This window comes from Squalius cephalus, assembly GCF_949319135.1.
Source record: "Squalius cephalus genome assembly, chromosome: 6".
NCBI lineage: Eukaryota > Metazoa > Chordata > Actinopteri > Cypriniformes > Leuciscidae > Squalius > Squalius cephalus.
The window spans coordinates 21,140,897-21,149,684 of NC_137127.1; positions in this window are offsets into that span (position 1 = coordinate 21,140,897).

Here is an 8,788-nt window from a genome sequence, read left to right on the forward strand (position 1 = left end):
AAAGATGTGAGCAGTGGGGTGGGAAAGATAGTAGGACTATCCCGTTTGACCGACAAAAGTCAATTGCTGCCCCAGAAAGACCAATCATTGTCGAAGAGGAGCAGCACCTTCGACTCCAGGTTCACAAGGGTGTGTCTGGCAAAGTGCTGGAGAAAGGCAAGAAAGTCTACATCCTGCATCCACCCTGAACTATTAGCAGAACCAGTAGAGCCTAACAAAGTGGTCCTGGAACTTCTTCCTGGGAAAGATGAAGTACGGGGGAATGCAATTGCCTTGTGCATTAACAGCAAGGGCAATGGTGACCAATGTCCCCCTCTCCCCAGAGGTCACTGCACCGACCTGGCGCTTCCCCTTGGTGGCGATAATTTTATCTGGCATCTGGACCATCAAGGTACCTGAAATTTACCTGAAATTTAATTATAAACTTTGATGAGCTTTCATGAACATTTGTAAGTGTTTATATACAGTACCTAGATGTGTGTGTATTGTTAGTGTTTGTATATAGTTATATATTTATTTACATTATTGTTTTATTATCTCTATATCTGTATTAATAAATGTTTTTGTTAATTTGTATGTTTTTATTATAGCTATGTGTGTGTGTGTGTGTAGTGTTTTTATATAATTACATATTTATTCACCTCATAGTTTTATAATCTGTATATATTTATCTGTATAGGCTGCAGTATGTATTTATTATCACAGTCTATAGTTTATTACATTTTATATAACAATAGATTTGTCCCGTGTATTTTAAACCACTGAATCATTGTAACTTTTTTTTGTTTTAATGAATTGTAAACTTTACCTGTTTCATCCACGTTCCAAATGTCCTTTGCTTCAAAACGTTTGCGGACAAGAACTGTCTGCAAGTTCTTAAAAAAAGAGGACAAATTTGTTTTGTTGAAGCTAGTGGAACGGGACATGCTGGTGCCTCAAGGTCTACGAATAGATAATGTGTTGTTTCTTTCAAGGAAGGAGGTGAGCCAGTCCTTTCCCACCATTTTGGTGGCATCCCATCCACTCAGATATTTGCACCCATATCTGCTGGTCAACTCATATGCAAATCTGCGCACCTATAACAGTTTTAAAAAAAAAATGTAGAGGGAGATTGTTTATGACATGATTAAGATAAAATAAGACTTTACTGATCCTGCACTGGGGATTTTTACATGTTGCAGCAGCTTTACAGACAGTGGAAAAATTAAATGTAAAAAAAATTTGAATGAAAATGAAAAATCTATTTAAAGAATATAAAAATCTCACATTTTGATAAGCATTTAAACTGGTTGTAGTAAGAGCAGTGTAAGTGAGCAGAATGTTGAGTGTTTTTACTGTAGGCCTACTACACTGACCTCCTTAGGAGACAGGCCAAAATAAATATCAGCTGTCCTCTTAATGTAAGCCTCCAGCTTCCTCTCTTGGTCCACAGAGAAGACTTTGGTGTGTGACCTGTACCCTGGTGGTCAGTCTTCTCCCTACTCTTCTCTGCCCTCCTCCTGCAGTATCGGAGCAAAGTGAAATGGCATATGCCATGCGACTTTGCAGCTGCCCTAAGACTCATGTTCCTGACAGATATGTCCAGAAACGGCCTCTCATACATGTCTGGCTGAATCAGACCTCTGTCTGTCTTTCTGACCCTTACTCTTGGCATATTCTTTTGGTATAATATGACATAAACATGTTTTAATAAATGCTGCAACACAGAGAAAATCACCACATTAGCAGTGGGACAAAAGTAACAAGTGTTACTTTCGTCCCGACTGGAACTCCAGACATTTAAACCTGAATTACTTGTATACTGAAAAACTCTGACAAGGCAAACTTTATGATGTGTTACAGCACTAAATAACCTGTAGATTGATCATCACTGTGACACATGAAAGTTGAAACGAGAAACACAACTTGTAATTAGAAAAAAAGTACTGCTTCAGTAATTTACTTACCGTACTCGAAAACAGCTTTCCGGACCTAACCGCGGGAAACGATGATGAAATCACATGATATTTGGCAGCTCCGTCACTGGCTGCGTGCTGAAAGTGCTGTCATAGCTTGAAATGCAAATGTAGTCAGGGCTCAGAAAAAATCGCTTTGTTATTTTCGCCCCGTGTTACTTTCGCCCCGGTTCTCCCCTAGTCCAATGAAATCATCCAGAAGTTATGGCAGATCAGACATGATTATCAAAGCCTGACCCTTAGGCCAGACTTCACTGGTTTAGCCAACGTTAAGTATTTAAATGGGAGAGCATAACAAGAGAATAATTCAGTTCACTGAGTTTATGATATTAAATCAGTAAAGGACCTGTTGCCCGCCATGTTACAAATTCGCTCGCTCTTCTCTCAGACAGACACACTGCACTAGCCTGGTAATACCAAACTGGAAGGGCATAATTGAAAAGCGTTTTCTTTCTTGCGGGGGGGCGCTTGTCTGAAGTTTAAAATCATTGGTTACCCGTAAGCCAATCACATAACGTTTGGTTATGACGTGTGTTATGAGCCGGCTCAGCCGCATCGAACTTCCACTGTAAACACATGTATGATGCGAAAACAAAACCATCGAGCGAAATACCAGAGTGAACATGGCTGTGAACGACTTTTGCAGATTATGTGAAGTAAATCTACGCATCCACAATACAATCAGTGTCTACGTCACGGCTCTCAGCCTGCCCTCTGTTCGTTGATTGGCCGGCTGTTTTGAGGCCGGAGGAAAACTGGGAGATAGGTCGCTATCTCAGACTGAGTACAGAAGCGAACTGAAATTGAGCGGAAGTACGAAGTCTGACGTAGTCAGGCTAACACTGCGCGGCAGCAGCGGGAAAACGTTGTGGGCGTGGTCAACCTGTCACTTCGATCCAAGGTGACCAATAGAAAAGGCCCTTCCATCCTGGTTAGTAGAGACACTGAGACACAGCTTCATTCACAAAGCAAAACTTTTCAACTCGCAAGCAAAAGATTTAGACCCGCAAAAAACACAGCAGAAAAGAGAGCAAAATTTGTGCGTTTGTGATGAAAAGTGTTTGAAATGAAGGTTTTCAAAGATTTACATGCACTGCAAATAATTTTATCAACTTCTTTATTTTGACCTTAAGAAGACTTTTTTGCAATCTTTTAATTTTTTTAATTACAAAATAATTTGTTTTACTCTCAAACGCAGTATGTTTGATTGAATAAAAAAGACACAAAGGAAACTCCATAATAATACAGCTTTGACAGCACAGAAATAAATTAAATTTTAAAACAAGTTATATTAAATTGTATTAATATTTCACATTATTACTGTTTTTACTGTACATTTGATCAAATAAACATAGTTCTTGTGAGCATTAGGGGCTTCTTTCGAAAATCAGTGGTGTAAAGTATTTGAGTAAAGGTAAATACTTTCTGTAGAAGCTGCAGTGTGTAACTTTTTATGTGTTCAAAATTTACAAAAATTATATACTGAGCGAGTACATCATGAATTTTCCAAACCATGTTTTTGTCTTATCTTGAATCACTACAGTACACCTATAATAAGTGTTTATATTAGGACTATTTTAGACTGGTTAGGGTCGTACCACTGCAGAGTGGCCCAGTGCGTCGTGACTCGACATAAACAGAGTGAAGTGGCTCCGGCTATTATGTTCTTCCGCAAGATGCATGCAGTTCTGTTTATTAACCGCTAGAGTGCCAAAAGTTACGGACTGACGCTTTAACTATTAATAGCATTATAAGAATGCTTCATAAACTGTATGTTAAGAACTTTTGTGGTAACATTTACAAAACTTTTAAAGAAAGTTAGTGAAATTTATGGGAACGTTCCCTGTTAGCTGGGCATCTTGACACAGCAACACTGTCTCACACCTGAAATGGAGTTTGGTGCGTGACTGTTCAGGAAACCTGTTTGAAAACAATAATTACTTTTGCTATTTGTTTAGCGACATTAGTGTTGTAGAAAATACACACTTTCTCCTTTAAACCACAGCCAAGCTACTAAAAACTTTTTAGCAATAGTATTAAAAGGTTAGTTCACCCAAAATTGAAAAACAATTGTCATCAATTACTCACCCTCAAGTCATCCAAACCCGTAAGACTTTTGTTTATCTTCGAAACACAAATGAAGATATTTTAAATGAAACGATGAATGAAAAGTTATAAAGAGATTTCAGAAAATCCATAAAGAGATGACCTGAAGAGACTTGATAGCTTTAGCAAATATGATGAACAAATTGAATTTAGGCTTATTCTAAACATTGATCAGCAAACATAAACAGAAGTTCAACCGAACCTGCTTGATGCGCAAGAACAAACCATTAAATTATCTCCGTCAGCACAAAATGTTATTTATACATCGTTTATGGAACATATTTTTTTGGAATGTTTTAGTTGGACGTTCATCTAACATTTTAAAAGTTATACTTGTTTGATCATTACAGATAATTGAAAACAAGAGAACATGAAGTCACAAGACACATGCATAAGGAGCAAACAATGAATGCAAGTTGTATATGAAATATACAGTCAAGCAGATATAATACACTGACTTCATTGAACTTTAATGCATTACACTAAGCAATCGGGACTTTCATCTTCCCCTTCTGTAACAGCATTTCATCCGATTCTGATTCTCTTACTGTCTTTCTATTACTCACAGCTCCATTTCACGCCATTTTAAAATCAAACATCCATAAACAAGTGTTACACTCTGGTCTCTCTTCAGCCTGAAGCATCGCAAAGCTTTTTGTAAAATAACAGTGTTTGAAACTTCATATGAAACAGTTCATATAGAACACAATTTTGTGGTGTTTTCTGTTTCTGTTGTGTTGTTTTCCACATGTCTTGGTAGATTGGACTTGTGTGCTGTCTAGTTGTATGTTTGAGTTTGTGTTCTTTTTTCCCTTGTTTAACTTGATGGGGTTGTGTTTTTTGGTTTAGAAAATTTAAGCTTTGCTCTTTACGATTCCATGTTTTGGACTGTGTACTTCTGTCTACTAGAGACTATAACACAGTTAGTTTAGTGTACTATTACAGTGTGGTACATGTGGCTGTAGGAAATTAATTGCTTAAGTTTTTAGCACCGTAACCTCACAGCTGAGCCAGGACTCCTTTCTGTGTGGAGTTTGCATGTTCTCCCTGTGTCAGTGGTTTCCTCTGAGTGCTCCAGTTTCCCCCACAATTTAAAGACATGCAGCAAAGACATGTTGGGATAGGCTCTAGCAACCTGCACGAGCCTAAAGAGGATAAGTGATGTGGAAAATGTATGGATGGATGAATAGAAGCAATGTTCTCGGGAAATGTTTGGAGTATTTTTGCATAATCAAGAAAAAACTTTCTTAAACCATTTAAAAACTGGACGTTTTGAACGTTCAGAAAACATTCAGAAATAAGGTTTTCATAACATTTTTCAAAATTATAGAATGGAATGTTCCTCTTGTTCACATAAACCAAGAAAAAACTTTCTTAATATATATATATATATATCCGTTTTGAATGTTTAAAAAACCGAAAATGTTCATACCTTAATGGGAATGTTAGCAAAACATTCTAAGAACAAATTTTTTGTTGGCTGATTGGTCAAACAAACAGATTACCGTAATCAATACAGTGTTACACTTTTCACGTGAATTGACCTACATTGTCTGCATATCAAACTGGGACAGGATGAAGTCATTTAACACCAAAAACCATTACATTGCTTAAGCTACTTTAAATTATGCGCAGCTAGTAGTTTGAAAAGCTACAGTTTCAAAGTATTTTCCCCAACACTGTGAATAATATGTTAAAATATACCTTTAAGCATAACTGGTGGAAATGTTAAACTCTTATTATTACTGCTCTAGGTCTTTCACCTCTAGACTGCTTTAAACTGACCTTAATTTGACGAAGGCTCTATCAATGTATGCAAATGAATGCTAATATTCATGAATATGCATTAATTGATTCATGCAGCACCTGCTGTGCTTTAAAGCTTTGGCCCATCTCATCGAATCCTTCAAGGTATTCACAGCAGAATTGCATTGTTTTGATATGACTCTCATGTTATAATGACAGTGGGTGGAGCCATTAAGATATGGCAGATTATAATAATAGCATACAACCGTAATGCTATTTCTGCGGGGTATTGTAAGTATACTATGTACGTGTATGCCCATTTTTGTATGCATGGATGACAGTAGGTTATCCATGCAAAAATATCCATACTGTGCACAGTATTTGTGTTATCAATGTTTCTTTGTGTTAGTTCAGAGCAGTTTTCCAGTGTGTCTGATTAGTTATCCCGTTCACCTGTTGTCTCATTAATTATCTCATTATCTCTTGTCTATTTATACTCCCTGTTCTGTTCAGTTCTTTGTTTTGTCTCGTAAATGCTTTGTGGTTGTTTCTCCTGTGTTTTCCTGAGTATTTGCCTGCCTGTACCGTGAGTTCTGAATTAAAGACTGTTCTAGTGATATCTTCGTCTTCGTGCGCTTCTATTGTGCAGCCACTCGTCACAACTATATACTGTTTACCATACTATGCATATTTATCAAAATGTGTGGAAGGAGAGCACACACTGTGGATTACTGTGCCCCACAATAACAAATGAATCAGAAATAATGGGTGATTTTAAGACCTTTTTGTTGACTTATTTGATTAGACAAAATTTAATTAGAAATGTAAAGCAACCATATTTATTCTAACATAATAACTGACAGGAGCCCACTCGCACTTCACGAGTGCAACTCGACAACAATGTAACATACTGATGTTTGAAATGTTTATTGTTGCTGTGGTAGATTTTTCTTTACGTACCTGATATTTGCCTGCCCTTCATGAAGCCGAGGCCTGGGGATCGGACGTCGAGCTCGAGGCGTTAGAAAGTGAGCAGGCCTGCTATTCCCTCTCTCACTCTCTCTCGCCCGGGCGCTTGCCGTGCCGATTCTCCGGTGGAGTTTCTTCCGCGGCCGATGCTCTCCCGCCCAGCAGCCAGGAAGCGCAGCCCTTGAGGCTGTGGTGTGTCGTCACAGGGACGTCCTTCTCCACCACCTCCGGTCTCTTGGTCTCAGGTTGAATGCTCAGAAGAGTGTCTTAACTCCTTCTCAGCAGACCACTTTCCTGGGTGTCCAACTCGATTCTCTCTCGATGCAGGCCCGTCTGGCCCCTGCTCGAGATTCCAGTCTCTGTGCGTGCTTGGCCCGTTTCAGACTCGGCCATCATGTAGTGGTGGGCATATGTCGCAGGCTTCTGGGGCTCATGGCAGCAGCCTCTCCTTTGCTGCCCTTGGGTCTCCTTCATATGAGACCATTCCTGTGGTGGATGAAACTCAGGGGCATCCGCCCTTCTTGGTCTGCCTTCCCCCTGTTGAGAGTGTTGCGCAGTTGCCTTCGCGCTCTTTGGAGGTGGGAAGACTCCCTCTTTTTACTTCAGGGGGTCAAGATGGGTGTAGTTTGCCATCGCCAGGTTGTCACGACAGACGCCTCTTTGACTGGTTGGGGTGCAGCCCTAATAAATATATATATATATATATATATATATATATATATATATATATATATATATATATATATATATATATATATATATTAATCGCAATTTACATGTAATCGCACTTAAATCGAGATGGCTTATCACGATTTTCAAATCGCAAAGGTTGCGATAATTTTTTTATGCCCAGTTTGTCATTGATGTACGGCTCAGTAAACGCTGCTCCATCTGAAAGCACTGTGAGTTTGAGTCACTTATAACGTGCATTTGAAAAAACAACACGCGTCAAACATCTTTCCAAAACATGAGAAGCATTTATGAACCTCTTTTTAATAACATTTAACATTTAATAACATGCATTTACTCCAAACTCACTTCATAACGACAGCTGAGCTCCTCCTTCTGTGAGATGATGTGCTTCTTACACAGAATAAGGCAGCCGTGTATTTATAAGTCATGTTTAATCCAAGCATTTCAATCTTCTGTTTATTCAGCTACAGCGATAGGGATTTCCTGGAATGATGCGCATTATTGTAGTTCTGCGGCGGGGCATATTTAGCGTGTTTGCGTGAGAGCGCCCTCTGGCGTTCAAATGGGGCAGTATTTACCATAGATATCATATAAAGGCTAGATGTCTTAAGGCGGAGTCACTTCCGGCATCCTGTCGTAAGATGGCCGCCGTGTGCGGATGTCGAGCTCCATTGGCCAGCAGCGCGGACGAGCCATCTAGCCTTTATATGATATCTATGGTATTTACTACCAGTCAGCCGCACTCCACTGACAAGCTGCGCACAAAATAATCGCAGCCTTTTCCAAATCGCGTGCGATTTTATTGCGATTAATCGTGCAGCCCTAATATATATATATGTATATATATATATATATATATATATATATATATATATGTGTGTGTGTGTGTGTGTGTGTGTGTGTATATATGTTTATGTATGTATATATGTACAGATATACATAGATTTACAACCTTTCCAAAACTGTTTGAAAACAATGATACTTTAGTTTAGCAAGGACGCTTAAAATTTATAAAAATTATTAAAGGACATAATGTTACAAAAGATCTCTCTCAAATAAAAGCTGTTGTTTTGAACTCTGTTGATTAAAGTATCCTGAAATAAACATATAACGGTTTCCACAAAAATATGAAGCAGAAAAACTGTTATCAACATTGATAATAATAATTAATATTTCTTGAGAAGCATATCAGCATATTAGATTATGATTTCTAAAGGATCATGTGACACTGAAGACTGGAGTAATAATGCTGAAAATTCAGCTTTGCATCACAGGAATAAATTACATTTTAAAATATATTCATTATGTATATATTATTT